Here is a 19,043-nt window from a genome sequence, read left to right as displayed (position 1 = left end):
TGGCTTCCCAGTTGGCATTATAGTGTGCTTAGCTTTAAAATTGCATTTATTTATAAGAAATGAAATAAAATAAATTAACAATAATTATCAGCTGAAACAAAAACTGTTTTATGTTTCATTTCTATTTATATGCAAAAAATAAATGTTACATAAGTAGCTAAATTAATTTAATAAATGCAAATATATGAAAAACCATTTTGCAAAACAAATGTAAACAAAAAATAACCTATCCAATAAAAAAACATTTAGTGCAAATTTGTTTTTCTACTTGAATATCTATATTTGACTAGTGAACTAGATAGGTAACTAACTCTGCAAAATTTTAGCATGCACATTCTATAGTTAAAGTCACAATAAGAGGAAAAATAATTTGTTGAATTGTTATATTCATAACTTTGATTATGTTAATCAATCTATCTTTTCAACAAGAGTATTTCTCCCCTCTATTAAATAAATCTTTAATTATTCCTATCCATAAAAGGAATGATAAGTAGGTATTTAATATCAAATTACCGAGGAGTATTATTCCTTTCAGTTTTTTAAAAAATATTTGATATAGCTTTCCATTTAAAAATATTAAGTTTCGCAGAGAATAATAATATAATTAACAAAAATCAGTTAGGATTTAGAAAAAGCTTGGCAATACAAAATCCGATTTTATCATTATATAGTTTTATATTAAAGGCAACAGAAAATAAAACTAAATGAGCATGCAATATGCATGAGCATATTTGATTTAACTAGGGCATTCGATGTACTTGATCATACTTTTATTAAACAAGTTAGAAAGGTATGGAATAAGGGGTCCTGCGCTAAGCTGGCTTATTAGTTATTTACAAGGAAGAACACAAGAAGTTTTCTCAAATGTTAATGGCATTCAACATTTTTCGAGATGTCCCTCATGGGAGTATTTTTGGACCATTTTTGTTCTTACTTCGTATTAATAACATTATAGTGATTGCTAATGCAAAAAGATTTGCAACATTGTTCGTAGCTGACACTTCTGTGGTGATTAAATCTGAATCTATTGCTGCACTTAGTGGCCTTGTATCAAGTGTTGTGATTAGTATGCAGAATTATTGTAAAAATAACAATTTAGCTTTAAATTGCACAAAAACTTATTTGATCGTGTTTAATACTAAAGAAATAGATTGTAGTATATTAGTCAAACAAAACAAAACCAGTCAACAAAATTCTACAGTAAAATTTTTGGGGGTCCTATTAGATTCAAAATTATCTTGGTTACATCATATTAAGGAATTATTGAATAAACTGGCAAAACATTGCTTTGTTATTTGACGTTTAGGCAAATTTATGAATTTGCACATCTTAAAAATATACTACTTCGGTTCATATTATGCATGTTCAATCTAATTTAACCTACTGCATTATTTGTTGGGGTAATTCTTCACATATTATAGATTTGTTTATTCAAAAAAAAAAAGATTATACGTACAATGACTAATTCAAAGGCTCGAGATTCCTGCAGACAATTATTTAAAAGATTAAGTATTCTTACAGTTTCATTCATTCATATTGAGCTGTGATACAAATGTGAAGAACCACTTATATTAACAAATTATAATCTGATTATAATCTTAGAGAATCTCATAATTTAAATATACCTTAACATCACTTAACGTTAACAGCTAAGGGCTCTTTTATTGTGTCTTATTAAATTGATAATAAGCCACCTATGCACATTAACTAAACAACTAAATTCTTATACTCTTTTTCATAATAAAGTAAAATGAATTACCTTGCAAAATGTTTTCTATAGTTTTGACAAATATATAATTTTTAACTTTAATGAGTCTGATTTGTATTTTTTTAATGGCATTTTTTATATTAAGGCGTCCTATATTTTGTAATTATGTCCTTATACAGGGCGTAAAAAGTTTGACTGCCATTACATCTGTATGAGATAGGGTAATTATAAATGAACAAAAAAGTTGTATACTACAGGGGCGTAAGTTTAACAGTTTTTAAAATACAGCAAGTACTAATATTAGGGAGTCTCATCACAACGTGACAACAACGCTTAACTTAACGCTACACAACTGGTGCATACCACGTGTGCACGCGGCAGACTTGTCCTACGGCAAAAATGTAAACAACTATTATTGTGAAAAATTTAGTAAATTTCAAGACAATTGTTTTCCAAATTTTAAATAAATAAAATAAAATGTATCGATTTTGAAGTATGAAGATGGTGTTGTGTTTAAATTTTAGCTCGAATTTTAGTAATTATGAATCTCTTACAACAGGAATTTTCAATCAAATTATGAATTTCAAAAATATGTAATTAAAGTAGGAACCCAAAGATTTACGTCATCCAAATAATCATACGTATTAAAAGTAATTTAGCTACTTTCCAAAAAGCAAAATTCAGTAAGTTTTAAACGCACAAGTACAAAATAAACTACAACATATGCCCAAAAGTCCATCACCATTTTCGATGCACGCACGACACCTTCGAATCCAATATTCGCGCACTCGCTGGAAAACACCTCAAAAAAGGAAATAGTGGTACGTAAAAAACACTCAGACACGGTCCAATTCCAGATACTAACTGAATTGCGTATTGGTGATTGTTGAACACCTTAGTACCTCGTGTTAATAAACCGCCGCGCCGTTGGCATATTGCTCAATACGAATTTTATCGAATTTTAAATCTATTAGAACGCTAATTATTTTTTAGAATTAAGCATAAAGTTCAAAAAAGTGATAAACATTGTATTTTATGGTATTCTATGCACGCAGTTATGTCAATATTCCTTAATTAATCGAACTTTTGTACATCAAGTTGGAGATTTTGATAATTTTTTTCTCGGAAATGGTTGAGTTTAGGACCCACGTCATATATAAGGTTTTTTTGTCTATTTTAATGTATTCTATGGTCTGTTAAAAATAAGGCAGTCAAACTTCTAACACCCTATATAATTATTATTTGTCTTATATTTGTGTTTTATTTACTGTATTATAAATTTTGTCTTAATTCAATAATTAAAAGATTCTGATAACTTAAGTTACATATTTATGTGTTTGAATTTTTTTATGCTGGTAATTTTCAATTCTTTCTGCAAAGAAGGTCTTAATGAAATATATAAATATATTATTACTTTTTTCGTACAACTTACAGATGTTAATAAAGCAGTTCTATTTATCAAATTTTAAAATAAGACTTTGCTTTTAGTCAAAATAACGTTTGTTTTTTCTGTGTTGATGAAGATTCAACGCTAATGCAATTCTGAAGACATAACAGTTTTTCGTAAATAAGTTAATCCCGGCGAGTAAACATTTCCAAAATGTATTTGATTCCCCTCAGGATACGGTATTTACCAACGTTGTCGCATTTCGTCGTGCCAAACAAGCCGACTGTTAAACTTGAAACTCTTGACACGAACCTTGTTTTTAAATAATACAACGCATGTTTAAACTTGTTTGTTTTACAGAGAGGGTGTTCAAACTCATTATATTCCGGGGATACGCTAACCTGATGAATGAAAATCCATAGTTTGATATTTAATGAGAAATTCCTTGTCAATTCTGCAATTATTATCGCCACATAACTGGTAAGTCCAACTCAATATGTAAATAATTCACACACTGCGGCCTAAGGCCAGCCAAATTACAACTTAGAGGTTGTCACTGATTAAAAATTCACAGTTTGATACCAGTCTATACCTTTTGTTAAGGTTAACTACATGAACGGTAATATTAAATAAATATTTTTGTTACGGGAACAGTTGACTTTGGTTTGTTCATAGTTTTGCTTTACACGAAATATAAAACCAGAAGGAAAAATTGTGTCATTCATGATTTTGCTGATTGATGTTGATAACTTTGCAAGAGCCTTGTTCGATCTTCAAGTTTTTTTGGCAACTATTTAATATTAAAATGTGTATAGACTAATTTTAAATGACTTAGGTCTCAGCTAGGCAGATCATTCTAGAAATATATGAAGTAGCAGGCGTAGATAGGGGAAACTTGAATGTTAATTGGGTTGAGGTAACCGTTATAATTGCTATAATAAAGCTAACTGCAAGACGGTGAGGTAAATGAGATTAACTCAAGAAAAATGTGCAGTAGGTATTATTACATTAACGGGCTTGTTAAATTCCACGACAAAAAAGGGCAGACTCGGGGCTGTGCATTTCAGTAGAATGGAGTAAGTACATTTTGCTAATTAGTTCCCTAAAATAATATCATTCATTCCGTGTCAATATATCTTTGATTAAAAACATGACAGTTGGTATATGTTCTAATTATATACCTACTTATTTACGTTCAACATTTCCAAAAGTAAAATAAAAACTAAATATGTATATGACTTGTTTACATGTATTTAGATTTTACAGAAGTTAATGTGTAGGTAGTTATTATTTTTTTATTAATTGTGTATAAAATAAGAGTGATTTATTTAGGATGAATCTTAAATGCGTACATATATTTTAAACAGCGGTGCAGTTCTCTGCGTGGCGTGGGTACATTTTATTAATAGTATTTTTTACGGAAAAACACAGACAAATGTGTACACCAAAATATAATGCTTACTATATTTCTTTAAATTTATATTTCTTACTTTTACATGTTCAATTGGCCATATCTGTAATAAATGTATAGCAAATATGCTAGATGGTTTATACAATTTTTGCTGCATCTGCACACATTTTCATTACACAGAAAATGTACTTTTAACAATTCATCATTTCACTATTCTTTTAAACCGCCATATTCCACTTGACTGCCTGTGAGACTAACAAATCGACACAGGTACCACAGGTATGTTGAATACACGGCATTGTGTTCTTGTCTAATTTTCGAAAGTAGAGTGAATTTTCGAAATCTACCATTTAATAGTAACTTGCGGTAGGAAAATTATCCCTCAATTGAGACATTTGCTTCTAAATATACACTAAAAACGCGCATATTTGGAAACTATAGCTTGCTTCAAATTGCTAATCATATACCTACGTATTTGTACAAATTTTTCGTAAAAATTTGAAAATATTCTGATATATTTTTTTAATTCAATGTAATATTCTTATAACTTTTACACAATTAGAATTTTCTAGGGCGTACATTTGTTCAAAAGTGTTGTGTTAAATTTACATTTTTTGTTATATTCGTTACAACACCCTTGTTTAAATTTCGGCAGCTGCCTCATTGTGCTGCTTCTTCTGCAGAGGGACGTCCGATATTTGAGAAAACAATGATCTAAAGTGTAAATTTCCATTTTTTTCCAACACTAATTCAAAACAAATTAAATGGTCAGTTGAGCAATTAATAGTGTACAAGGTTTTGATTAAGGTCGATAAGGGCAGTGGTTCCTAAAATGTATATATGAATAGACGGATTTAAAAAAATATATAGGTATATTTCCGTAAATAAGTGCAATTTAAGAAAATAACTAAATAAAATGTCTTCATTTAAACGAACGTTTTCTTGATTGAAGAAATTTTACTTAGTTTAAGATTGTGGTACATTACCATCAAGAATATATTTCTTTGCGTATATACATATAAAGATAGGCACCATTCTTGATTTAAAAATTTCTTTTTTGCCTGTAGTAATTTAAACCTACCTAATTAATTTCCTAGGTGCCAAAAAATTGTCAAAAAATGGCCAGTTCTTACAAACCAAATTTATCTGTACTTTATGATCCCAATAATCGAAATTATGATGTCAAAACAGCTTTTTCTAGACAAATATCATTTTTACCAAAGATGTGGTCAAAGAATGCCAAAAAATGGTAAAATGAAAGTCAGATCTCATCACCTAAATTTTATTAATCTTCAAGATAACAAAAATCTAAGTCAGTATGTCAACAAACATGAAAATAGATTCCTATAGAGATTTTTTCCGGATAAATATGATCAAAAAGGCCACAAAATGGTAAAAAATGGCTAGTTTTAATTGCCCTAATTTTTTTAGACTTCAAAATCCAATAACTCATTCAGTACGTCAAAAAACATAAAAGAAGCTACTTTTAGACAAAAAAATACTTTTTTTCCAGAGATATGATTTAAAAACAAAAAAAAATGGTCAAAAATATCTGTTACTAATACTTCTACCACTTTTGGACTTAAAGAATATGAAATGCGGATTCAGCATGTTCAAAATCGTAAAGCTTACTATTAGATTGGGATATTTTTCATAGATACCTAGATGATTTTAAGCTAGGTACTAAACAATTTTTTTTTTAATTTCTAATTATAGTCGTCATTTTGTGGCATCCATCTTGAATTTCGAAATGTTTCCAAAAATGGCTATCGTTTATTCGAAAGCCCAGTCCCCAATCGACATGGAACGTCCAGTATATATTTCGAACTAACTCACCCTTTATAACAATAATAAAGTATGTTGTACACCAGTTGAATTTACTTTCTCTCTTTTTCCCAAAAATATAGAACATAGTAAAGATATCACGGACGCCATTTTCGAGAAAAATTGAAACATGAAAATCGTTTTTCGATATCTTTATTCGTTTAGAAGTACAGTGCGTTTTTCAGTTTTGATTGTTCTTTTCGTGATGTCCTAAGTTCAATGTATAAACACCAAAAATTATTTCTTCTAATTTAATTGTTTCTTGATACAATTCAATGTTCATATTTATTTTAACATTTGGGTTTTTCATTGTCATTTTATCCATTTCTCCATCATAGAATATGGTTCAGTTCGATACGATTAGAGCCTTCATAAATGTTTGCAAGCAACGTGACCGCCGAGCTTATGCAACCCAACATTGCACCACTGGTACTGGTAACGCAAATTCCCCAAAACATAGTGTCGCCAATATTAATGATTCGTTTACAACAGTAACAAAACGTTACGCCTACGCCTGAGATAATGCGATCGCTGATTGGTTGAATAGAATTTCATTAAAAATTACACCAATCACAGAAGGTGAAACAGAATGTTCTGTTTTAATGTAATCTTGATCTTATTCTAATAATTTTTAATTTTACCGAAATTTAATTGCCAACATAAAGGAAATAAAGTTACTGATTCAAACAAAATTACTGGTCACGTGGCTTGTAATCATTCATAAAGGCCCTGTATACCTATAAAAGGAAGAATTAAAAAACATTTAAATCTAGTGAGAGAATGAGGTTACGGTTTATATCTTTTGATTTTGAAACATATTGTCATAGAAACGAGTGAAATGGCATTTTAAGTGATTTATAAGTACTATTTTCAAACCAACTTAGACTACAGAAACATTAGCTATGCCGAAGTGTGACGAACTGTTAACTTTTTACATTACTGAAGCATGTATTTACAATTTCAATTAATTTCAGTTTTTTTATGAATTGTAATTAATATTCACAGTAAAAGAAATTTTAATAGTAAGTACCTACATAATTTCCTAGATTACAATCTTAAGAGGAATTAGCAAACGGTGGCAACGTTGCGTGTATGTTAGTTGTGACCCTTGATTCTAATTCAAGCTACACCTCGGATTTTAAGCAACATGTCGGAAAGTCTGTAATTCGGTTATATTACAGGTATCGTTACGTACAGCTGTGTCAGCGTACAGCGATTTGCATTGGCCATATATGCGTCATCTGCACTGTACACAGAACCAATATAGAACCATAAAGAACAGACCCACTTTACCCCATACAGCGTGTAGCGCAAAAATGATAAAAGTGTGTTTGTCGTTTGTTCTTATAGATTCTCTTAATAATAATTTTGATTCTTTTGTTTGTATGTTCTCTTTTTGTTAATAGTCACGTCACTTATAGACATTTATGAATGCTCTGTACTGTACTGCTCAAAAAGAAGCCATCCCGAATAGTCATTATTAGAAATAATATTTAATTAGACATTATTTAATTTAGTATCATTACGTTTGTTCACTACCACTACTTTCAAATTCTTAGCAAAGAAGACATATGCTTTGCAATAAAATCGCATGAGATTTTATTTATACATTGACGTACGACGAATCAAAGGATTTTAAAATAGATACATAACATTCTGACTTAAATCGCATAACATTACATTACCGCAAAAAATATTGAGTAAAGTGATGAAATGATTTTATTTTCAAGTTAAATATATATGTATATTTAAACGTTTTCATATTTCCAATCTCACAGGAATCCCACAGACCCTAGTAAAAATAAGACAGTACACGAAATGAAATATTTATATTTATTGATTCATTGATTTCTAATACGTTAGTCAGGGAGTTATATTGGGAATAGGATACATTATTCAATAAAACTAAATATTAGTATTGGAATATATTTCTACATTCAAAGTAACACAATGTCATTATCGAACTGACTTGTATTCATTCATTCAAAGTAACACAATGTCATTATCGAAATTACTTGCTCTGTTAATGTTTGCTTGCGTTTTATACAAAATATTTTCTTCTAATTATGGCATTCCAGTACTAGTTATGAAAATTAAAACTTTTCAAAATTAATAGTAATAAATTACCTTAAGAGTCTTCCTTCATTTCATCATTCTCGATGATTTTACTTGTTGGATAAGATTGTTCCAGTCAAACTAAGATGAGTAGGCGAAAACCGACAGGCAAACACAATTTTAAGTATTATTTATTTGTTAATAAAAACAAATGTATAAGGATAATAACTGTTTTCTGTTGTTGGGTTATCACAAGTTAGTATTTTTAATAATGTTAATGTCTTCACTGTTTTATAATTGATTATGAGTTTTTAATATTATGTTCAATTAATTATTCAGTTTGTAGTACGTATACCTAGTGACTGATTACTTTCCAAAGAGTAGTATGGTACCTACCTATTTAAAATGCCAGTGCGGTTAAAACAACACTTATCCATAGCACTTTGTTTATAAAGTTGGAATCCTCTGCACTTTGATTTTGAAACCAATTGCAAAATTCAAGACGACTGGGAAAATCAGATATTTCGCTTCAACGTTCGAATGCTCTGTGGTCCGCAGCTCAATCAGAAAATGTGATGCAAAGTAAGGCACCGAATTAGCGGGAATTAAGGGATAATTTGCTTATCTTTTAAAAGGCTATATTTTGAGATAATAATTTGAAATAATCTTTTATTGTGTAAAAATAATATGAATATTGATTTATCGGCAAAATACATAATTCCTGATAAAAGTTAACTTCATTTTTTACTGTGGATATTTGTCAATTATTTGAGAATGTTCAAGTAAATTTCACTTTTTTACTAAATTTAAAACTAAATTAAATATGTTTACGATTTAAGCCAGCTTACGTCTATTAAAAGATTAATACCTACGGAGATATAAGCCTTCTAGTACCAGGAAGCTACTTTATCAGAGCTCTAGATATATCTTAGTCAGTAATAATTAATTTAGTAAGGACGGTAAGCTGATCTAAATCGTAAAAATGTTTAATGTATTCTTCTCTATGCTGAAATTGTAACGTAATTCTTTTTCTACAGTAAAAACTTTTCCAAAATATCAATAAGACGTTCTTATCGGCCTCTATGTTTTTAGATTAAAAGTAAATTTATATTTATATTTGAGTAGTCCAAATACTCCGATTAGCCCAGGGAAATTAGCATTTGACGTAGACAAAATGTCCTCTAAGATTTATTTGCAAAGACGCTCTTTGAGATATCCCAAACCAAAATCCGTAAAAATTACAAAAATCATAACATGGCGATACAAGATATTGAAGGTCAAAGTTTATTCATCTGACATCCATAAGGTCAGTAGTGTGAAAGTTGTAGAGATTTTAATTATTAACAAGATTGGCTTCTTGCATTTTTTCCGAAACCTCGCCCATTAAATACTTCGACTATTTTAGATGTGCACCTGTGACCACGATAAATATTCAACGGTCATTTTGGTTTTTGAAATGAGTATTTACCTATCAGAGATGATTAAACGCGGAACATTTAGAACTGTTAATTATTTTCCATAATAATGGGGAGTTTCATCACAACGTGACAACAGCGCTTAACCTGCTGATGCACACCACGTGTATACGCGGCAGACTTGTCCTACGGAAAAAATGTAAAGAGCTATTATTGTAAGACATTTAGTAAATTTCAAGACCATTGGTTTCCAGTTTTTAAATAAATAAAATAAAATTTATCGATTTTGTAGTCGAAGATAGTGTTGTGCTTAAATTTTATCTCGAATTTTAGCAATTATGAATCTCTTAAAAGAGGAACTTAATTTTTAATCATATTACGTATTTGAAAAATATATAATTAAAGTACCCAAAGATTCACGTCATTCAAATAATCATACGTATTAAAAATTATTTAGGTACTTACCAAAAAGCAAAATTCAGTAATTTTTAAACGCACAAGTACAAAACAAACTACAACATATGCTCAAAATGGCCTTTACCATTTTCGATGCACGCACGACACCTTCGAATCCAATTTTCGCGCACTCGCTGGAAAACACCTCAAGAAAAGGTGGTACGCAAAAAACACTCCGACACGGTCGAATCCAGATACCAACTGAATTGCGTATTGGTGGTTGTTGTCACATTGCTCGATATAAAATTTATCGAATTTTAAATTTATTAGAACACAAATGATTTTTTTAGAACAATTAAGCATAAAGAAGTTCAAAAAAGTAATAAACATTGTATTTTATGGCATTCTATGCACTCAGTTATGTCAATATTCCTTAATCGAACTTTTGTACATAAAGTTGAAGATTTTAATAATTTTTTTTAGGAAGTGGTTGAGTTTAGGACCCATGTCATATAAGGTTTTTTTGTTTATTTTAATGTATTCTATCGTCTGTTAAAATTAAGGCAGTCAAATTTATAACACCCTGTATGTTCTTATATTGTAAATAATGTAATTATAACAAAGTAACAGTTGTATCGCTTTTTGTTTGAATAAAATTACATAAAAGAGAACCCGGCCTACAGCCAACCCTGTACCACATTGCAGTCGCCCTAACATTTCCGATCTCAACTTTTAATATATTGCTCGTTAAAATCACACTTTTGTTACCTAATTACATAGTGTAAAAAGTGGCTAATGACAGACAAATTGCGTTTACAAATATTTTCTTCAAAATAGATAGAAATTTAGTTAAATTGGGCCGATACTAATTGCCGCGATCATTAGGGAAATTCGAATATCTCCTTTACAGGAATTCCCTTAGTTTTGTCACTAATTCATACCCATGCCTTTAATTTCAATAGGCAATAGATTCGCAAACTGTGTTAGCTAATTAGAGTCTATTGGCGATCGCAGTTGACGAAAGTTTATGTTAAAGTTCGGTATTTGTTCAGCTTAGAGAAGGTGTGCGGCGAATATGAATTGAAATCACTTTGCAACTTAGTTGAACGCAATTCAGCAGAAAGCTTGCACTACAATCCACCCCAGTACGATGGAAAGAACCGTCACAAAAGGTAACAAGGATTAAAATAAACAAAATGTTTCATTTAATTAAAGGATTAGAGTTGGTACTGATCTGTGGGACACGTGGGTTTCATTAAGAAATCGAAAAAAAACTTAACATTCTCTAATATAACACATTTTAGTAATTGTTGTCATATGCATGTTGAAAGGAATAATTGCAGCTGTATGTAGAAATTTTCGTAGTATTTTGAGACGCGGAATACCATACCATTGGTGTTTACCTCTGACCTCCATATTTCTCAGAAAATCCAAAATTAGTGCTTTTATTACATACACGAAAATTAAAAAAAAATATTGAAAAAATTTTAACTTCAGGCAAAAAGACCCCGCAACTATCCTTATGGAAAACCGGTCCCGGTCGAATGAAGTTATCAAATCCACATGCTCGATGACCATCAACTTTTCTGAAGGTGCTTCAGCTATTTTCTGATGACGGAGGAATGCTGCAGATATGCTGATGCCGGATAAGTGTTCAGCATGCGTTAAAACATAAGATGTCGCTCAAGCAGTACGTGGCGCTATCGCTGTTCTTCAATAGGTGGCTCACCAATTTCTGAAGACTGAAGGATGATACAGCTATTTTGACCACGGACTCGCATTCAGCACACGAAAATACATCAAGAAACAGCCAGCTTGGTCACTTTATAAAGAAATATTTGCTTTTACTCGCCCGTAAATCATTGGACTTGATGATCATCGAGCACGTTGATTCGATGACTTCAGAAGGCTGTAGCTTAAGTACAGTAGTTTGTCAGACCTAGGTCCCATGGACTTTTTTGATCGACACGTTGAAGACTATCATTCGGCAACGTTTCGTACCATTCGACCGGGACCGGTTATAGACATAAGAATTAACTCGTAACTGTAGGCAGGGCGGTTAAGTTGGTGTATATTAAATAAATAGAAAATTCCTCTATCTTGAAGATGCATAATTATCGAGGTCAAAGGTAAATTTTACTAATTATATTGTATTCAGGGCCTCAAAATATTACGAAAGTGATATATTTGGACAAAATTTAGGAAAAAACCAGTTTTGACCCATACTTGGGTCAGTTTTCACCCAAATATTTCACTATTTTTCACAGGGTCTCCCAAAAATACATGATCAAAAAGGTACTGTGACATTCTTTGGCTCAAAAGAAGACGATTTGACCTAACTTCCATGGTTCCTCTGCTACTGACTGTCAAAGTTCTTAAAAATATATATGTTTTTTGTAATATCTGGAGAATGTTGGGATGGATTTTAATGAAACTTGCTGTGGACTTGTTACTAAGTAAGACTTATGTTTTGATGAAGCAACCGCGTCCATTCGCCCTGGGCAAGTAGTCTTAGTACAAGAATTACCAGAACCTTTTATTTGGTCGCTGGATTCAATTCATTTTTTTAATTGATGTATCATTCCTTTTTCGAGATTTTCGTGCTCTTGGTAAAATCTCGTAGCATTCATAGTTTTTATGCGATGTGCTTATGGGACACTGTATATAATTTATAAAATAAAACTGAACAGCTATTTTAATCAGGTACCTACAAAATTGTAACATGGTAGCATATCCTGAATTATTATTTATAAAGATTACAATTTTTTCTGAATAAAGATATAAACGATACTATGACGACCAAAGCACACAACAAATTTGTCCTAATACTATTTAAAGTATTACGCGTAAATCAAAAAAAACTAACTGCGCTGCTGACTATTCAATACTTTCATCTACATATTTTTAAATTAGGAATAGTAAGACATTATATTTACATACATCAGCGAAAGACTGATAACAAGAAACACTGCACAAATGATTGTACCTACTATTGAAATTTCGATGAAAATTGCGTCCCTAAACCACGACATGAAAAAAATCTATTTGGAGTCCTTCGGAATCTGAATAAAAGGCTGAAGTTTATGTTCCACCAAATAGGTGCAAGAATTTGAACAAATACGTTTCGGTGTACAAAAATTAATATAAATACCTATAATTAATAAATAAATAACTGAATACTGACAAATAGTAAATTTAAATACATTTGAATACATTTGTATACATTTTTGAATACTTTTAAATAGTTTAATAACTGGAAAATTCTTGAAAATATATTCCTTTAGTAAATTTATGGAGAGAAATTGTATATTTAGCAAAGTTAGTGTAGTGAAGAAATTAAGTTTATTTTTGATAACTGCCTAATTGGGCTGTTTTAAAATTAGTCTGTGTTTTCATAAGTAATATTTATTTTTATGGTTTCCATTGGAATTGTAGAACTGAGGTAAATAAACTTTTACTCCTGTCGGCAAGGTACGTTTTTTTGTATTTTAAAAACAAATATGATTTATTAGCCAATTACGTCTATGTTATTCGAAAAAAAATTGTCGATTCAAACAAGAAGAGATGACTTAAATAAAAATTAGTGCCAACCTATTTCTTCTCGTTACCAGTTCATTTTCACATTTTACAGTAATGGCCGACTTAATAAAGAAATATTAAGCTGAAACTCCTTATACAATCCAGAATTCAATCCAATAACGTTATTGTTTGTGAACGTGGCATTTGAATGTCTGGGGAAAATTCAGGGGAACTTTTTTGTTAGCAGCTGATTAAAAGTTGGAATGTTTCTTATATTTGAGAATAAGTTTGTAGGCGTAAGAAAAGGCCGAATAATCCTTGTTTGAAGCAACGTGGTTGTTTTCCTAGGTTTACATTTATAATTCCAGGGATCAGCGAAAAAGCGCTGTTCCGTATAGTTGCTAGAATTCCACCTCCATCTGAATATTCCCAAGCGAAACTCATACATGACTTTCCAGTTTCCACGCTAAACTTTTCAAAGTTCTGATGCCAAAGTTGGTGTTTTTGATACAGAGACTTGCAGAGCATTCAATTACCCAAACACTTGCTCCCGGATATAATTTTCTGTGCGTTAACGTTAGGCTTCCAAATATTCCTTCGTAATAAAGTCATTAAAGTGATTAACAGCCCTAATGGAACAACATAATTCTTCTTCGTTATAGCTTTTTCTTTTCTGAAATTACTTCCCTTTTTTAACGGCGTTCTGTAATTAATTTTGTAGGTGTCTTAAAGTACCTATGAACAGCGCTGGAAGAAAATTATTATTGTCCTTCCTACACGATTTATGAAAGTAATATTTTAATATCGATAAAAAATATCCGCACGCATTTACAACACATTCGAAAAAATCAAATATACCTAAAGTTGTCCAACATAATAAGTATAGATCTAAATTTTTATTAAAATATCATGCTATGTACATATTCAAACAATTATGTACCGTTGTCATATTTTACTGATTATTCGAAATTAGTGAGCGCCATTCTCAAAAAATTTCAAAATCCAACATAACAACTTATTTTGAATTCTCTCAAATGATTTTTAGAATGTTGTATCCGTTTTGAAAAATATCATCCTCAAACATACGAGGTCTGTTCAGAAAATAACCGAACATTTTAAACTACGCGCTAATGGAGATATTTAGTGATATGCGATTGGCAACATTGCGTTGCGCATAATTTCCTTTGCAACCACATGTTCTTAGATTGTTGATATCTCATTTAGTTTTCGTGATATTGTAATTTGAGTGCAATGTGTTTAAGTGACGATGCAACGTAAAATTTTGCGTGAAACCAGGACCTTCTTTTAATGACTGGCTGGTGAATTAGAAGAACAAAAGACGTGTTTTGTAACCCTATATAAATAGCTAACTAAATCTAATATTCCTTTATTGAAGGGGACGGGATATTTCCAGTTTTGCTAGGTGATAACGAAGCAATTTCCTTTGGGATGTAGTTCCAGTAATTTTAGTTTGCAACTAATTTAATTAGATACCTTTAAGACCCGTGTAAATCATAGCTTTTACGACCAGCAAGCTGTTTTCCTAAATTCCAACTAGGATCACCAGAAAATGTAAGATTTACGAGTCGTTTCGGCATTTACTTGTCCCTACAATATGAACTCATATATTACCCATCAGCAACAGTGAAACAAAATATGTTACACGTAGTGCAATAGTTTAGCGGTTTGGGGAGTCGCGTTAATTTATTTACTTGTTCGTCTATTTTACCGCCAGCCGAATTAAATCGTTTTGTAAATAGCGATTTATTCCATGAATATGTTAGTAATTTAGTTTAAAGTAATTAATTGGAATTTAAAGGTAATACTCTGATCATCAAAATTCAATAAATATCCAGAGATAGCTAAATTCAGACCACAACATTTAATCCGTAAGGATTATTTGTAACGAAGCAAATACCTTTAGCGTTTTGCATCACCCATAAAGAATATTTTTATTTAATACATATACGATCTAGCAGCAATTGTGCACAAAATTTAGGATAAATAAAAAAAAACTAATATTTTTCCCAAAACCATTCCTAGGGGTTCTACGAAATTGCCAATGTTCGATGTAAAACACAATATTAACCACTACACAAAAGTATTTGAGGAGAGATCAAATGTACAAATTTAGTATAATTTTATTGTAATAATTCCCCGTTATTATTGAAAACTATCTAATTAACATTTTAAATATACAAAGCCTTTTAATGTTATAAACAGATTTCATATACGCGACAATGCAAACAAACAATTAAAGGGTCAAAAGAATCGGGAATTTAAAAAAGCATTTTGAAGCTCTAAAATTCTAGTTTTTAGATCTTTTGGTCGAAATTTTTTAGGAGCTACGGTTATCATGTAATTCTAAGAAATAGCGCGACAAAAAAATTTTGCAAAATTTCTTTTTTTTCTGAATCCACGGACTTTTTTTCTGAATCCACGGACTTTTTTTCAGCTAAGCCATTGCATGGACCAGATAGCTTGTTTATTCAGCTTCAATTTCCTTTCTTTTAAATTTCGATACGACCATTTTTCATCGAAAATATTGGACTTTTAATGGGAAAGGATACTTTGCCTTCAATCATCGATATCTCAGCGACAAATGGTCGTACAGAGAATTGAAGGACAGTTTTGAAAACTGGAATAAATTTCCTATAACATACTGCCGCAACTTTTCGGTAAATTTTTTTTTTTCATCAACACGAATTTTAAAAAACATGAAAAAAACAGGTAATTTATGGTTTTTTAGAAAATTGATGGCTAAATTAGAAATATTTACTAAATGACTAATGTTAAGCATGACTTTTATAAAAGGGTCACGTTTTTTGAGCAAAACTGTTTTCGAGGTTTTCTCACATTTTTACACAAATAACGTTTAAATTGATGGGAAAAAAAAATTTTTTTTTTGTTTTTTTTTTGAAAACCTAGACATTGAAGTAAACAAAATCCAATTGTTTCCAACCCGATTCGGCATTTCCGTCCTATGCTTCTGTTCAATTCAATTTTTTATTATTATTATTTTTTTTTCATCAATTTAAACGTTATTAGCGGTAAAAATATGAAAAAACCTCAAATATTTTTTTTCCATTTTAATCATGATTATTAAGTGTTTAAGCTCAAAAAACGTGACCATTTAATTTTTTTCAAAAGTTTGACTGTTTGAAACAAAGAAACGGTTCGCTAGATCGAGATGAAACTTCATTGGGTTCTTCTGGGTATATCGAACTGTAAAGGTCATGCTTAACATTAGTCATTTCGTGAATATTTCTAATTTAACCGTCGATTTTCTAAAAAACCATAATTACCATTTTTTCCTGTCTTTTTAAAAAATTTTTCCGAAAAGTTGTGGAAGCATGTTATAGGAAATTTATTCCAGTTTTCAAAAGAGCCAGTCAGTTCTCTGTACGACCATTTGTCGCCGAGATATCAATGATTGAAGTCCGATATTTCGATGAAAAATGGTCGTATCGAAATTAAAAAAAAAAGGAAATTGATGCTGAATAAACAAGTTATCTGATCCATGAAATGGCTTAGTTAAAAAAAAAATTTCCAAGTTCGTGAACACAGAAAAAAAAAGAAAATTGCTAAATTTTTTTGTGGTGCTATTTTTTAGAATTGCCTGATAACCGTAGCTCCTAAAAAATTTCGACCGAAAGATTTAAAAACTAGAATCTTAAAGCTTCAAAATTTTTTTTTATTCCCGATACGATCATTTTTCACCTAAACACAATCTGCCAAAAATCACGGAAAAATTTGGGAAATTCTTTTAACCCTTTAATTGTTTGCATTATTTATGTGTATTTATCAAATTCATCTTAATGATACATTTTTGGATTCCAGGTATTCCCAAATGTCCTAAGTGCATTAAGCTCGATTAAAATGTTCTATGGGAACTGTTTGGACTATGTCATAGTAGAAATATAATAACAGTAGATCTATTTTAACAACGAAACCGTTAACTACAGAGTGATCGGGCTAGGTTCTTATTGTTACAGATCACTCAACAACAAAGATAAGTTAACTTCCTTTAAAACTAAAATGTAGAAGGTTATAAAAAGTATAATTCTCAAAATGTAGCGTATAAAGCATGAATAAATTTGTTAGATCCTGCTTGTATGAATTTCCTTTATGAATTTTCATAGGAACGTGCTGCATACTTATGCACAACCAAATATTTTCATTAGAAGAATTTTAAACGTGAAAAGCAGTTAAATTTCTGGATTACGCCTCTGTAATGTTTTGTGCACATAGAAGTCATTTATTTAGGACGGTGTTTTAAATTAATTTTTAATCAACTTCCATTAATAACAGGCAAAAGTTTGCTTACGGAATAAAAACGACAATAATTATTACTTTACAAATTGTTCGTTCCATTTTCCTAGCTTAACATTATAATTACTTACCGGTCCAAATTGCTCGAAGTAACTTTTTACATCTTCTAATGTGGTAGGCGCGGATAATCCTCCGACGAATATTTTTTTCGTCCTGGTTACCATCTGTAAACAAAAAAAAATATATTAACTACTTGTCACTTAAAAATGCAGTATTCTACAAAATTGGAATAAACCTTTTATAGGCATCTCCAAAATTCTATAAGTTCATCAAGTAAAAACAATTTTTTTCTACATTGTATTTCTAAAACGGATTTTTTTACGAACATGGACACTTTTTTTTAATATTTCATTAGCTCAGAATTTTAAAATTTCTGGAAGACATTATCAACATAGAATATCCATCTAACGTATCTAACTTTTTACATTAAACACTTGGAAAAGAACTAGGTGAAGTTGGGATAATATTGACAAATCATCAAATATTAAATCGCTGCAGATCTAACAAAAGCTTATTTTTTTAACGAAAAATATTTCTTTAACATGCCAAGAGTCACGCTAGTAATTCTGTATTTCAACTACCAGTGTCATGCTGGAAATTAAACTTTTTCTTAAAACGTAAAATATATGCTTATGACTGTTACTAAATATCCATATATTATCTGTTAATGCAAAATATGTGTGAAAAAAAATATTTTCGCCAACAGAAACTCCAGTTTTTAAAATGATAGGTTAATTAATAGAAATAATAATAGAATAAACATAAATTAAATATGAGCTTAACATTGTTAGAGCACGAATAAATTACAAAAAAAAAAAACAGGAAACTTTGAAGGTCGTTTATAATTAGGCATATAGGTAAATAATCATTATAAAATAACAAAAAAAATGCCCATACTACAAGAAAGAGTACAGTTACAGTTACAATTAATCAAGTAAATTAGATTGATTACTTTTATGCCTTTTATCATATTGAAATTAACAGACAAACACGTAT

The 19,043-nt window shown here is 30.4% G+C and overlaps 1 long non-coding RNA gene across 1 annotated transcript in view; it reads right to left on the bottom strand.

Moving 5' to 3' along the window:
* The window catches only part of LOC108910097, a 300,761-nt gene that overhangs the window by 139,779 nt on the left and 141,939 nt on the right, over window positions 1-19,043 (bottom strand). Inside the window, exon 2 of the long non-coding RNA XR_001964437.1 lies at window positions 18,119-18,211. This is a non-coding gene — a long non-coding RNA (uncharacterized LOC108910097). The remainder of the gene's footprint in view (window positions 1-18,118; window positions 18,212-19,043) is intronic.

This window comes from Anoplophora glabripennis, unplaced genomic scaffold, assembly GCF_000390285.2.
Source record: "Anoplophora glabripennis isolate ALB-LARVAE unplaced genomic scaffold, Agla_2.0 scaffold399, whole genome shotgun sequence".
In the NCBI taxonomy this organism is placed as follows: domain Eukaryota; kingdom Metazoa; phylum Arthropoda; class Insecta; order Coleoptera; family Cerambycidae; genus Anoplophora; species Anoplophora glabripennis.
Note: the sequence above shows the minus strand (reverse complement) of the source record. Positions and strands in the feature narration are given on the sequence as shown.